The sequence below is a fragment of the Maniola hyperantus genome, chromosome 8, assembly GCF_902806685.2.
Source record: "Maniola hyperantus chromosome 8, iAphHyp1.2, whole genome shotgun sequence".
In the NCBI taxonomy this organism is placed as follows: domain Eukaryota; kingdom Metazoa; phylum Arthropoda; class Insecta; order Lepidoptera; family Nymphalidae; genus Maniola; species Maniola hyperantus.
In genome coordinates, this window is record NC_048543.1 from 7,558,857 (window position 1) to 7,574,564 (window position 15,708).

Here is a 15,708-nt window from a genome sequence, read left to right on the forward strand (position 1 = left end):
TGTCGTGGGAACCCCCGCCAGATAACCTTAAACGTTAATAATTTATTAAATTATTAGCTTGTTTATGTTGTTTGCTGTTATTGTAAACATTTAATATAAATGTTTATAATAGCAGCATTAGCAATAACCACACAAAAAAATCAAAGTATTCATATTATGCAACTGTTGAAAATTCTTATTTCTAGTCTTCTTATTAATATATAAAAAGAAAAGGTGACTGACTGACTGACTGACTGATCTATCAACGCACAGCTGAAACTACTGGACGGATCTGGCTCAAATTTGGCATGCAGATAGCTATTATGACGTAGGCATCCGCTAAGAAAAGGTTTTTGAAAATCGACTCCTAAGAGGGTAAAATAGGGGTTTGAAATTTGTGTACCTAGTCCACCCGGATGAAGTTGCGGGAATAAGCTAATCTTCAATAAAATAATATCCAACCAGGTATCAATAAATTTTATTTTAAGAATTTATATCAAAAGTACGTACCTACTATTTTTTGTTTAGTTTAATTTTGTCAGTCACGAGGGTCTCAACTGCCAATAAAAAGTTAAATATCTTAATTCTTAATACATGCAACATTAACTTTGTGTTAAATTGTAAGTATACGGGTACACTCATTAGCATATCGTTCCATGCATTCGGCGCATAAGAAAGTGCCACAGACGGATTTGACAAAAACATGCATTTGAAGGAGAATCTTGGACGGTGCTGCACATTTACATTCAATTAAATTTTTATAACAAACTCACCACAGTTGCAGATTTATGAGTGACACATGAAGAGTAGGTATTATTTACCACTAATAAAATATGATTTTCCCTAATTAAACTTACCCTATCATTTAGTATAACGTAATATATAAATATGTGCTAGATATGCTAATTTTAATTTGATATGTTTCATACTGATATTCTTTAGAATGGTTGTTGTATTCAATACAATTCAATATGTATTCTATGATGTTATTTTATCAGTATAGAATATGGTTAGTAATTTTTTAATTGGTACATACTTTAATATACAGGTGCATCCGGAGGACATCACTCTTAAGGATTTATGCACTTGAAGGAACTTGTATCGTTTTTTATAGTTTGATATAGAACACTTCCACTTGTTATATTATGATGTTTTAAATAGTGTTATTGTTTGCTCCTTGCAGCGATATCACCCTTAAGAGTGATGCGCCCCCGGCGAACGCGCCACGTGACTGCCGGCTTTGCACAACCTTTGTGTTTACATCCACCCCCAACCCCCACCCCGTTCCTCTACTTTTCCATCCCCTCGCGCTACGACTATATTTTACGGGAACGAAAACATATTTCTTTAAAGTACATCTTTTTGAATTAAAAAAATATAGGTATCCTCTGAAAAATGACAAAATGTCCTATCTCAAAATTTGCTGGTTTTAATACTCTTTCGTACTCCGCAGTGCCACAGTTCACGATATATATCTAATTTGGAACAAAATTTTCAAAAAACAAGGAGATAAGCGAGGCTTTACGTAAGTGGGTACACTGACAAGAGACGGGCTTAAGTATACAATCGCTATTTAGCTGTAGCTGGGCTGAAGGAAATGTATATTATGTTACAATATCTAAGGAAGGAAACCAGTAATTAAACAAACAAGGAATTTAATTAATTCACGTGGTTAAAGTCGCAAGCATCATCTATTTGGTACAAAGATAGCTTGCATCGTAATTAGGTACGGGCTTAAGCTACTTTTTATTCCGGAAAAAAAACCGGGCAAGAGCGAGTCAGGCTCGCGCACCGCACCGAGGGTTCCGTAGTGCAGTCGTATTTTTTAGACATTTTGCACGATAAATCAAAACTATGATTTATAAAAATAAATAAAAATCTGTTATAGGATCCATAGATGAAGCCTTTTCATATGATACCCCACTTGATATAGTTATCTCACTTCGAAAATTGAAAATACTAATTATCAATTTATGACCACAATTTAATTTTTTTTGTGTGATGTAACCACAAATTCACGATTTTCAGATTTTTCCCCTAATGCCAGCTATAAGACCCAACTACCTGCCAAATTTCATGATTCCAGGTCAACGGGAAGTACCCTGTAGGTTTCTTGACAGACCGGCAGACAAACAGACAGACAACAAAGTATTCCTATAAGGGTTTCGTTTTTCCTTTTGAGGTACGGAACCCTAAAAAGAGTTCCCACGGGTTCAAAGAAAACTAAATGCACGCCGATGAAGTCATCTAAAGATAAAACGAAAAGGTGACTGACTGACTGAATGACTGACTGACTGACTGATCTATCAACGCAAAGCTCAAACTACTTTATGAATCGGGCTGAAATTTGGCATGCAGATAGCTATTGTGACGTAGGCGTCCGCTATGAAAGGATTTTTGAAAATTCAATCCCTAGAGGTTTGAAATTTGTGTAGTCCACGCGGACGAAGTCGCGAGCATAAGCTAGTTTAGTCTAAATATATAAAAGGAAAAGCTGACTGACTGACTAACTGATCTATCAACGCAGTGCTCAAACTATAGGACTGAAATTTGGCATGCGCTAAGAAAGGATTTTTGAAAATTCAACCCGGGGGTAAAATAGGTAGGCGTTTGAAATTTGCTTAATCCACGCGGACGAAGTCACGAGCATAAGCTAGTTACTTATAAGTATTTTTTTAGAAAAGAGTAGGTACTTATAACTTTTAAATAGTTCTTTAGAACATTACTTATTAAGGTTATAGCCAGGATTCCGGTGGACTGGAAACTGAGATAAGGAGCTTTGCGCCATAAAGCTGTATACGGGGGAACAAATGGCTGGCTGGTAGAGTATAATAAGTATATTTTTGATATTATTTATAAGTACCTACTTTTATTATGCTTATGCAGTTTTTGTCGGCTGTCTATCTTTCTAATTGTACAACACGCTGAAACTAATCAACGGATTTGAATGCGATTTGGCATATTTACTTCTTAATCCCAAAAAGCTCAATTTATCGCTTTAGAAATAATTAAAAAAAACCTAACCTTAATAGGGGTTTATTTGATGTAAATGGTCTCCAAAGTAAATGAGTGACTTTTTTTAATTCAAAATTAATCATAATATTTTCTTCAAATTATGAAAAATTTACAAAAAGTTAAAATGTGTTTCATAAATTTAACAGTTTTTAGGGTTCCGTATCAGAAGAGTGCCAATGGGACCCTATTACTAAGCATCCGCTGTCCATCCGTCCATCCGTCCGTCTGTCAGTCAGCGGGCTGTACCTACTTATCTCTTGAACTGTAATAGGTAGAGACGAAATTTTCACAGAATGTGTATTCATCTCTATATATACAATATCTGATTGATTCTCGGAATTCTATACAATATCTGATTTATAAATACCTACTTTGGCGGTAACAGATCCCTACAATGCTTTGTGCCATTAGGTATAATGTTTTTCCTTTTTTAAATAATTGTTACCTTTTTCCCTGTTCGATGGAACGATAACATGCAGCGCGCATCACTAATGGATTTATGCCATAAAAAACACGCAACTTAAATATTAAAAATGTTTTAGTTTAATATCCAACACAAGTCCACGATTTATAACAAATAGGTAGTTCTTACAAAATCACTGTAAAAAAACCTTTAGAAAGATTTCATACTTAATAGGTAAACTTTCTATGTCTATCAAAGCACAGACAGCGATTCAAAGTAGGTATGCATTGTGTAGTTTTTAGATAGTGTTTACTGTCCTGATATTATATTCACTGTAGGTATCTTCCTCAATAGCTCAACCGGTATAGGAGTGGACTGAAAACCGAAAGGTCGACGGTTCAAACCCCGCCCGTTGCACTATTGTCGTACCTGATCCTAGCACAAGCCTGACGCTTAATTGGAGAGGAAAGGGGAATATTTGTCATTTAACATGGCTAATATTCTTTTTTAAAAAAAAAAAACTTCATCACCATCATGATCAACCCATCGCTGGCTCACTACTGAGGACGGATCTCCTCTCAGAATGAGAATGGTTTGGTAATAGTCTACCACGCAGGCTAAATCCGGGTTGGCAGACTTCACACCTTTGAGAAAATTATGGAAAACTCTCGGACATGCAGGTTTCCTCAAGATGTTTTCTTCACCGTAAAAGTATTGCTTAAAACGCACATAGGTATCTCCAAAAAGTTAGAGATGCGTGCCCGGGATCTAACCCTGGACCTCCCGACTAGAAGTCGACTTCTTAACCACTTAGACATTAAATCAATAGAAATATAAATATAATTTTGTTTGATTGAATATTGTTTATTTGTTGTTCCCTGTTAACGAGGCAATCAGAGCTGATATTTGCGACTCTTCAAACGTACCAATTAGAGCAGCTTAGAGTTTATAAGAAGCTTTAGTAGTCGTGGGTTGGAAACGACGGAATTACTACCTACAATATTGATTAGATAGGTAATATTCATCGTTTTTTATAAAACAAGCTTATCCCCGCGACTTCGTCTGCGTAGACTAATCAAATTTCAAACCCCTATTTTCTCCTTAGGGGTTGAGTTTCTAAAAGTCTTTTCTTAACGGATGCCTACGTCATAATAGCTATCTGCATGCTAAATTTCAGCCCGATCAATCCAGTAGTTTGAGCTGTGCGTTGACACATCAGTCAGTCAGTCAGTCACCTTTTCCTTTTATATCTATTTAGATTTATTTTATATTAGATAACAGAAAATAATAATACTAAGCATATTCGTACCTACTTCAAAATAATTCTTCATTATCTTTCTTATCAATCTCCCAATTAGAAACCATAGAAACCCAAGTCCTTTTGAGATGACATAATTTGGGGTATTTTATACCCCGTGATAGACAGACAGACACACTCAAAGTAAAACAGCCCGCGGACACATTAATATGAGCTAGCATTCATCACCATGGTATTGAGAACGAATGAATAACCGAAAATAATCTCTGCGGGGCTCTACGGAAAAATTGTAGAGAATGATAGTGTTGGGTTCGACCCGATTACGAAAAGAGCTCGAAGAGGTACCTCTTTTTTGTGAGTCTTTCCCTACAATGTCGTTTTAAGTCTTAATTAATTAAGTCTGTAATAATACTTTCTAGACTGTTTGAAAGTGATTGGAAAAGCTGCGTTTTGATTTGATTTATGCATCTTTTTTATATGTTATCTTATCACCACTTTTAGGCTAGCCATTACCTTATCTTCAAATTCATGTGCCAATTTGGCGCCCCTGTACTGTATGACGGCAGCATAGACACCGAGTAATTATTGGTTTAATAAATCTGCCAATATCCAGACCTCTCCCGCTTCCATCTTAGTTTGGAATCTGCCTATGGTTGAATAAAATACTTATAGTTATATACATAGAAGTAAAAGCTGACTCACTGACTGACTGACTCACCAACGCACAGCTCGAACTACTGGATGGATCGGGCTGAAGTTCGGCATGCCCCCCGAATGGTGTAGCTATTATTACGTAAACTTCCGCTAAAAAAGAATTTTTTTTAAATTCAACCCCCAAGGGGGTAAAATAGGGGTTTGAAATTTGTGTAGTCCACCCGGACGAAGTCGTGGGAATACGGTAGGGTTAAATTTGTATAACTCTTTAAAAAAAATAGATGTAATAGATTACATCTCTCGTATGTTCTGCTCAACACTAGAGCAGGGGTCTGAACAACGGCCTCGTTACGCCACTTCCGACGGAAGTCGCCTCGTGATGCATTGTCGTCGCCTCGGAGGGTGGACACTGATGTTTTCATTTTCATCGCAAACATTAATATATTCATTCGGCTATATTTTTTGTGTCCCGTATTTGTAGAGGCTCATTTCCTGTATTGGACTAACAAAGTAGCTAGGAAAAATATGTATCCTAACAAATATAGTCTCTACTCCCATACAGGAGTAGAGACTATCTCTCTACTTATTACATAATTATTATTATCTGTATTTCGATATAACTGTGCGTTTTGAAGCTTACCTTATGTGGTACTTGCACGTCATCATTCATCATCATTATCCAAAGCTCTTCTCATTCTGAGAGGAAACCCGCTCTCACTCAGCGCGGCGAAGAGTTCATAATATAATGACTATCATCATCATCGTGATCAACCCATATCCAGCTCACTACAGAGCACGGGTCTCCTCTCAGTACGAGAAGGATTTAGCCATAGTCCACCACGCTGGCGAAGTGCGGATTAGCAGACTTCACACACCTTTGACAACATTATGGAGAACTCTTAGGCATGTATAATGCTTCACACGTTTTCAAAACTTAAACACTAGCTTTTCAAATTGTCCGTCTGTATGACCAGTTTTTGGCATTTTTGGCAATAATTTTATTCGCAACTAGCTTATTCCCGCGACTTCGTCCGCGTGCACTACACAAAATCTCATACCCCTATTTCACCCCCTTAGGGGTTGAATTTTCAAAAATCCTTTCTTAGCGGATCCCTACGTCATATAATAACCATCTGCATGCCAAATTTCAGCCCGATCCGTCCAGTAATTTGACCTGTGCGTTGATAGATCAGTCAGTCAGTCAATCAGTCAGTCAGTCGGTCACCTTTTCCTTTTATATATTTAGATATCTTCCACCTATTAGGTTCCGGCAGAATCGCATACCACTTCGTTTTTGGGGCTCAGTATCTCAAAAGGAAAAATGAATTGGGATTGGTTCAAATTCCGTGGCGTCACCCGATTCAGGGTCCTGGCTGAATAAATGAACGAGCTGGAGAGCCAGTTCCCCTCTTCCCTTCCCATCCCCCCGAATGGTGTAATACCTACGGCCATTGGTCCGATTGGGTCCATTAACCTGGAGACCACCGTTGCCGCGTCATTCGTAAAATATTTGAAAAATCAGCATTGCATTGGCGGTTCCTCTGGTGCTGCTAATGCTCATGGGAAGCGGTTATCACTTAACATCAGCTGACCGACCCGCCTGCTCGTTTGCTCGCAATTTTATTACAAAAAAAAGGAACCCTTATAGGATCACTTCGTTGGCTGTCTGTCGTGTCTGCTTATTCGGATGAATCAAAACCTACAGGGTACTTCCCGATGACCTCGAATCATGAAAGGCATTTAATAGGCCCTTTATTATATTAGGTATGTACTATAAAATAGACTACATATTCGTTAAATAATGGATTAAATATTTTTCATATTTTTATAAAATAGAAAATACATATATACCTAAGTCCGACTGCCTCCCACTCTCAACGCTAGGTGCCATTGCGATCCCGGACCAGTAGGCATAGTCGACTCTAATCGTTAACAATTAGAGTCAAATTTAGGGGTAAGCCGTCCAAATAATAATTAGAGGAAATAATTACAGATCTCAGAGGCTCTCCTAGCTGTCAGGGTATGGGAAAGTAATAATGTGGATGCAAGCAAGGTGTCTTTTCGGTCCGAGCCCCCCGGGAAATCACGGTAAGCCGCGGCGTTGTCAGCAACGCATCGCGTCGGCTAAATCTGTCGATCGAACTAGGGTTGAGAAAACTTTCATAATTCATAACAAAATATACGATAAAATATAAGCTTATGCCCGCCACTTCGTCCGCGTGGAGTACACAAATTTCAAACCCCTGTTTTACCCCCATAGGGGTTGAATTTTCAATAATAATTTCTTAGCGGATGCATTAATATAATATATAGCTGTTCGTGCTGATTCACTGATTGACTGACTGACTCACTCATTGATCACCTCTCCTGAACATTTTTGTATGAAAAAAAATTTTTAGACTGATGGTTTCGTATAGAAGACAAAAATTCATTCGGAGGAAAAATAAGGAGAGAGCTGATGATTGAGGATTTCGGAGACGGGTGAAGAGCACGCTTAAGGTATTGAAGATAGGTGAGAGGTGCGCGAGCAAATGTCATTCGAAACGTCATCCAATTGCCAATGAGCTGAAAAAAAATTCAAAATGGCGAAAAAAGATGGCTGCCATACAAACTTCGTCGGTGTCTATCTCGGAGAGTATAAAAGATAGAAGAGCACTTTTTTCGCAAAAGATGATCAGGATCCAAAGGTCTACTCGATGAATAGAAAAAAAATTCAAGATGGCGGAATTTATTTTTCCATAGAAAATGTATGGCAAATAAAGTGCACATTTTGAAAAACCACCGCTGCATGCTCGCGGACCACTTCAGTGGTCCGCGCACCCAAGCACCCTACTAGTTATATTATGTAGAAGAAGAAGGTTGTTGGAAATCCCGTGTTCGATATCACCAAGGTAATTTTTTCAGGAATTCATAATTTCTAAATTGACTAATACTAGCTGGTCTGGTAGAAGATTTCACCAAGTAGGTATGAGAGACATTTAGACATTGGTAGATACTACAATTACTAGATAGTATACCTATACATAGTAAATATTAATTTCTTCTACTTTAACTTAAACATATTACTTACTAATAATAGAAGTATTTAAATATCTAACACGTAACTTACCCACTATACTGTTTAAGATAAAAATAAAACTTCTCTTGAGATATCCATATCCATTAATTTGCAGTCAGTAGGGACTGCCAACAGAAGTGAAACTTAAAGAGTATGAAAAGTCTAGGAGCTGTTAGAAGGTATTCCGACTACCGAAGGCATACTTGGCGCTTCCATTAAAAATTTAACTTTAATAAGTTTCGATAGGGATTTTTTTAAAAGCTAATAAAATTAGCATGTTTGTGAAGCAAATTAGCATGTGTGTGCATCTTGAAGTTTTTACCCCCATTCCAAAATCGCCCAACACGCCTAAAGAAGTTTTCATATCAATAAAAATAATAAGGTAATGGATGGAATTTCTAAAAATCCTGAAATATCCCTATTTCTTCGTTTTTATTTTAAAATCCTGAGTTTGATTTTACATACTTATACAGATTATGCGTACTAAATGTGTTTATGTGCATGTCACATCACTAAAGCTGCCTAAACCGCGCTTGAATCCTGAGATCGCCGTGAATGGGCTCTGATGAATCATGCCCGTTCACGTGGAACGATGTACAACGCATTACAGCCCCGATAAGCGGCTAAAAAGGGTTCTAAATGTGGTAGGTACAAGTTTATCCGTCATACAATAGTCTTAGTATTAAATAAATATTTACATTAATATTAATTAAATATTTGAATTTTTCAAAACCTACGTACGTCCTAGAAAGAACCTACGCTCCAAATTTCAAGTTTGTAAGCTTTGTAGTTCCTGAGATTTGTGATTACTGATTAGTCAGTCAGTCAGTCAGTCAATCAGTGAGTAGTATTTCGCTTTTATATAATCTATGTTTCGATAGTTTTGTGAAGAGGACTATTTTGTTTTTAGTCAAGTAGGCTTCCTCCTATTTGATTTTCAGTGATAAAATATATTAATAGTTAGCCCGTCCCATCATCTCATTTGTCACTCTCCAGGCCTTTAAATGACCTGGAGAACGCAAAAAATCACGTCTGCGACGTGATTGAAGGACTGGCCAATAAACTAACTACAAACACACTTCTTCATTCATATAAGGGTAGGTTTATACCATAAGTAGTTTTTATAATGATTACCAATTCGAGGTAAATTGCCAAAATTTACATGTAAGCACCGGCCATAAGCCCTAAAATGTTCACAGAAAAACAAAAATCACTTTTATCTCATCACCCAAAACAAAATAAAGAGCGAAGTATTCAATATGTCACCGTCATGGATTCTGCGTTGATAACGACTCAGTTCTAATAACCAAAATGACAATTATGAGTGAGGTTCGGACGGCAGACTCATAAGTCTTCATTACCCAGCTAAAAGTTGCTGTCTACGGAAAACTTTGAGGAGTCGATACTCAACAAGCTTTGGGATTATTATCCACCCTCTTACTTCTTGATGTATTTAGAGTTGATTTAACGTTTTTTCGAACTCGTGAAATGAAACTTATTAAAAACGTCGGCAAAGTTTTTAGGTAGGTGCTACCAAGGTACTTAGTTTTACTTAAGTAGTTCATAAATATATACTTATGTAAAAATTCATGTATTATCATACTGACCTACTTTCAATTTTACTGTTACAATTTTGTTATATGATTACCGTGATTATTGATTATCGTGAAAACCCCCTGCCAGACACCCAAGACATATTAAAGTATAAGGGTGTCTAATAAATTTTAAAAATATTAATTTAACTACTAATGGAAATATGAATACTGATTTGTATGAATATTAGCATAGATTGCGTAAAATAATAAATAACAGAACCTTTTATTCAATACGTACGATTTCACGCATTTAATATACCCGCTTCTATTTGCACAGCGTTCCATTAAAATCCCGGGCAAATTGCAATAAATCCGACACAAAGCTGTTTGAAGCACGCATCAGCAATCACGGTCCATCATTATCATATCGGGCGATAGAAATACGGAAGCAGGGATTGCCGGGAGGCGCAACGATATTACTGTTTGCCTTCAACAAATATTTGGTGGACGGCCCGCCCCGGTACTTACTGGAGTTATATCAATATTGAAATAATTTCAAACTTTGATTAATTTGCAGAGATTATTGTTTAAACTGATGTCGTCGTTAAACTGGATTAATGTTAAAAAATGTTTCGGTAGGTACCTATCAGTTCATTCATTTTAGATACCTAAGTAGTTCCTTGAGTTATGCACAAAATTGGAAAGAAGGATCCTTGGTGCGACTTCATCTATCTGTTCGTCCTTCTTATTTCAATAACTAGGTAGGTATAGTACCTAATGTGGCCAACTTAAAAGAAATAAGTACCTAGTATAAAAAAATACTTGCCCAACGTTATCGCAAATACAAGAATTATTTCAAAACTTTATAGTTTTTGATCTAGGGGAAAAATATCTAAAAACCGGTCAAGTACAAGTCAAATTCGCACACTAAGGGTTCCGTACCGTCGTCGTACAAAATATACCAACACTTTTATGTAGAACACTGCAAGTTAATGACAGACTGCGCCATCTATTTATGTAATTTAGTAAATTATTTTTTTATGAACATATTTCAATTTTTTTATGTACCTACCTGTCAAATTCATAGGTCAAATTTCATGATTCTAGGTTCACTCGGCCGAGACAGTGCTGTGGTGGCCGTTTACGTATTTAGAAATTGCGCTGAGCACTGAGTAAGTGTTTATGCCAACCGAGTACTCGGCCGAGGACACTGACTCGCCACTGTACTCGTTAGGTGTAATCGTACCATAAACTATGGCTATTAACCGGTTAGGGCGTGAATGTTTTATGTCCCCGGTGCATGGTGTCAGCTCAATCCCGAGGGAAGGTACCTATATTATTACTAAACTCTTAATTATGGGGAAGAGACGAAAGGACTGCGTTTTAATTAATTTTACACAACAATTCTCAAGCAGAAACCAGATAAAGTTAAAAATTAGGATTTCTCATTTCTGTAAGATAATATGACCAAGAAAGAACACGTTATACTTAGGTAACTATATATTATTTTTCTTCACTTCTATATTATTTTTTTCATAAATAAAATGCTACCGCTATTTTTGGAATCTATACAATATTTAATTTTGTACAAAACTTTGTTCATGTAGGTACCTACTTGTTAAAGTTTATTTGAATAAAAAATATATGTATTCTGTTCTATCAACGCGACGCTAGAATTTTTGGAAATTATTTTTAAGGGAATCGAAAAGCGACAGAAATAATATTATAACATAATATTTAGACGTATATATACGTACATAAACTGCTAAACTCAATCATAAGTTCATAGCCCCAGCAAATTCGAGTAACAAGATAAAATAAACTGGATCTGAATACAAAATCAAAATAAGAACCTAAGTAGATGTGTCTCAATAACAAACGGTAGAAACTGTAACCAACTCACTTAAGATTTCTTTAGCGTGAACAAAGTGGCCCGGAAAAGGGAATATTCTTTTAAGAATTTAAATAAATTTCACTATAGGGAGGGCCGCGTCCCGTTACAAAAAGGAAAACGGCAGCTAATAAAAATGCCGGAATAAAAACGAGCAATTTTAAAGCAGTGTCAAATGGACATAAAATCCCTGTTTAAAATAGGGATCCTATTTTCACTTCCTCGTAACAAATATGACGATAAAGAGTGTTGGAGGGAATCTAAAATACTTATAAGATTATAAAGAATTCTTTCAGAAGTAGGTTGCTTAACAGATTAAGGCTACCTTTACCTAACACCTACTTATCAATTTCTTTGCACATTTCACAACTTATTTTTCTAGATCCTTCTTAAAATTGGAAAATAAGTCATAAGTAAAAAAATAAAAACACTTCTTAAAGTCTATAATTATCCAGTTTTTAATTAGATACAGTAGGTAGGTACACGTATTATTTCTTGCATGCCAGAAGATGCTATTTTTTATCCCAGAACTTAATACGATGTGTCTATTAATAATACCTAGATGAGAAGTAAGTAGATAGGTATATAGGTACCTACCTAAGTAGGTATATAGGCACAACAGTAGTAGGTACAGTCTACAAGTTTTATACGGTACGGTACCTAGGTATCTTAATTTAGCAAAAGATGACTTTCTTAGTTCTAATAACAAGCCGTCCACGCTGTGCGTCCACTATTACGCGGGTCTCCTAAAATGGTAGGTAAATAGTGCCTGCCGTGTCACAAGGAAGCGGCGATTCGTCACGGGGTCACAGAACCATTAATTTCTATAGAAAAAGTACACTGGACGCTTTTATAGCACTTTCGATAACATCAAAACTACATTAGAGAGTTATTTTTCAAAGGACCAACGTAGAATTTGAAATATTATAGGTAGGTATGTTCCAAGTAGCCTGTAAGTACCTGCTAAATAAGTATTTAGGGTGTCCGGGGTTCGATCCCGGGCACGAACCTCTAACTTGAGCCTCAATAGCTCAACCGTTAAAGGAGTGAACTGAAAACCGAAAGGTCGACGGTTCAAACCCCGCCCGTTGCACTATTGTCGTACCTACTCCTAGCACAAGCCTGACGCTTAGTTGGAGAGGAAAGGGGAATATTAGTCATTTAACATGGCTAATATTCTTTAAAAAAAAAAAAAACTTTTCGGAGTTATTTATGTGCATTACCTGTCACTTGCTTTAACGGTGAAGGGAGACATCGCGAGGAAACCTGCGTGCCTGAGAGTTCTACATAATGTTCTCAAAGGGGTGTGTGAGTTTGCCAATCTGCATTTTGTCAGCGTGGTAGACTATGGCCAAACCATTCTCATTCTGAGCACGTATGACATAATATGACAGCAATAATAGTTGATGAACTAAAACGTAGATAGAGTAATAAAAGTAGATACAGGAACGTTTGCTTTCTCATTCACACTAAAAAGAGAGCACAGATAAAGTTACTAATGTGATAAACAGAGACGCAGCTAACCTATTTTTTGTCCCTTATCGTGTAACTGGTTTTTTCCAAGAATACATACATACATACAAGGCATGCAACTTTAGTTGCGAAACAAACGTTGAGAATTCGTGGCGTAATTGTATTTCTCATGAATTATTTACTTGTTTTCACATAAAAAACGTTTAATACAAATATTGTTGATCGGTTAACACAAATATTGACTACTAAACAATGGTAATAGTTGTCGTGTTATTCATCGTTACGTCGTGCTTTCGCTATCTCATACGCGGTTACACAGTACTTAAATCTATTATCTACCTATTATTCTATCTACGTGTTTGAGCCTTTGTTCTCTAACAGCGGTCCCCTGTCAATGTTATTCAAGTGCCAAGAGAGCCTTGTCGCACTGTAGATGTAGAGGCTGCGCGATTGCGGAAGAATAACAGCTACAATGACACAATCGCAATGACCTCTGATTTGATTGACGCTCGTTCACTATTAGCTAGGTACCTACAATGTATTGTTGCAACAATAAATCGACCTGCTTCTATGCTGTATACAGCTGTACATAGTTATTTGCTCTAGGCACTTGAATGACATTAACAGGGGAGTGCTGCTGGAGCCCATTTCCTGCCCATGTCTCTCCTTCACAGAGTACTTTCTCTCCTTGGTCTATCGTTTTTGTATATCTGTGTTTCAGCTTGACATGAGCCTGAGGTTTGAGCATAGTCACCACAGAACACTAAATGCTAATTACTCATTACCACAGATCTCATTACTCATAGACACAGATAGCATAGAGGTGAGGATTAAGCTACGGTTGAAAGATTCCAGTGTTTCCACTTTAGGGATTCTATTCGCATTATTTAAGGCGATTTGACTGTTTTTGTGTGAATCGGGATTTGGGGTAATTTGGGGTAAAATAGTACTGAAGGCGGAAAATCTTTTTCCTATGTGATCCAATGTTGTATTTTTTAGATTAATCAAATGGAATAGGCACAAATATATGGGCAGAATTTAAAAATCATTCTACATCACAGCCTTCATTTATTCCTGACTTAAAGGTAGGTATATAATTCAAAATGGAAGAAAATAATAATCTAGCAGCTTCTTCATCACAAGACTTACCTTACGATTTATTGTGTTGAAGTGATGAAGTTATATTTTTTCTATGATAATAATATTATAATTCATGCAACATTTTACCTTAAATCAATTTGAAGTGTCTATGTTTATGTATTTGAAGGCAAAACTGACTGCCTTCATAAAGATGATGATGATGACTATTAAACGGATAAGTCAGGATTACAACATTTTAGATTTAACCGAGCCTTCGTGAGCGCACTAAATCAACCTTCATTTATGAGTCATAACAACAACGTCTCCAACGACTAGCCAACCCTAACTGAGCCACCTAAGTCCGGCTCCTCCATCCCCATACGGGTCCTAGACCAACCAGCTAACTTAGCACACCGCACCCAATACTATAACCTCAACCAACTGAAACCACATATTAAGGTTACAACAACAATAATAAAACCTACAGTATGCCACACAGTGTCTAGTACCTACTGAGTAGTGCCCTCCGCAAGAGCTACACCACAGATTAATAGGGATACTATACACGAATTACTACGCACAGCACAGCATGTCCGATTTTACAATCTCACAATGACGGTGACGTGATATTCAATGAGCAAACTATTTACAACTAATAGACGGCGCTGAAGACATACCTATTAATTTTTTACATGAATATATAGTTTACCTACTAAATTGTTATTTAAAAAAGTAAAACACAATAACCATGTTCGTTTGCTTTTCTTGTGTGCATATGCGCAATTTGTGCAGGCACAGTTGAGTAAATTTAAAGGAAAGTCACTTTTCAGAGATAAGGACGCACGCGCAAAACTAATTTTACTAATAATTATAGGTAAGGTATTTTACATCAAGCGAGAAAAAATTTAAAATTTTATAAACAAGATAGTATTAGCAATAAGCAATCGAAAAATACTAATAACAGTTTATAAAACTTATATTATTATGGTGAATTTTATAATTAATTCTAAAAATTTCACTTTTTCAATCTGTTCTACAAATTTGCAAAACTTCAGAATACCTGTCCGAAACGCATGATACCGTAGCTGTCAAGTTAATTCTGACTGTGACGTCACATGGATTGAAATTGTAATGTATTCGACTAAGAAAACACCGTTACTAATTACCAATCCGTGTGACGTCATGACAGTTCATGACCTAAAAAGATGACGGGTAGCGTTTTCGCGGTGCAGGATTTGCAAAATTTAAATACATTTTTATTGCATTTATCGATCGAATAATTTTTTTTGAATTTTTTTTGTAGTTTACTATCATTTTAAGTTCAAATTAAGACACTTTTTTTAAAAAAAGGGTAAAATAGCC

The 15,708-nt window shown here is 36.5% G+C and overlaps 1 protein-coding gene across 3 annotated transcripts in view; it reads right to left on the reverse strand.

The window, feature by feature from the left end:
* Nucleotides 1-1,197, reverse strand: part of VGlut (Vesicular glutamate transporter) — a 78,261-nt gene extending 77,064 nt beyond the window's left edge. Inside the window, exon 1 of one of the 3 annotated variants that reach the window (XM_034971435.2) lies at nucleotides 1,016-1,197. The gene's annotated coding sequence lies outside the window, so the exon portion shown is untranslated. Of the gene's footprint in view, nucleotides 1-752 lie in introns of all 3 variants that reach the window. The other 2 variants (XM_069500434.1, XM_069500433.1) reach the window with 2 other exon arrangements.
* Between the last annotated feature and the right edge of the window lie 14,511 nt (nucleotides 1,198-15,708).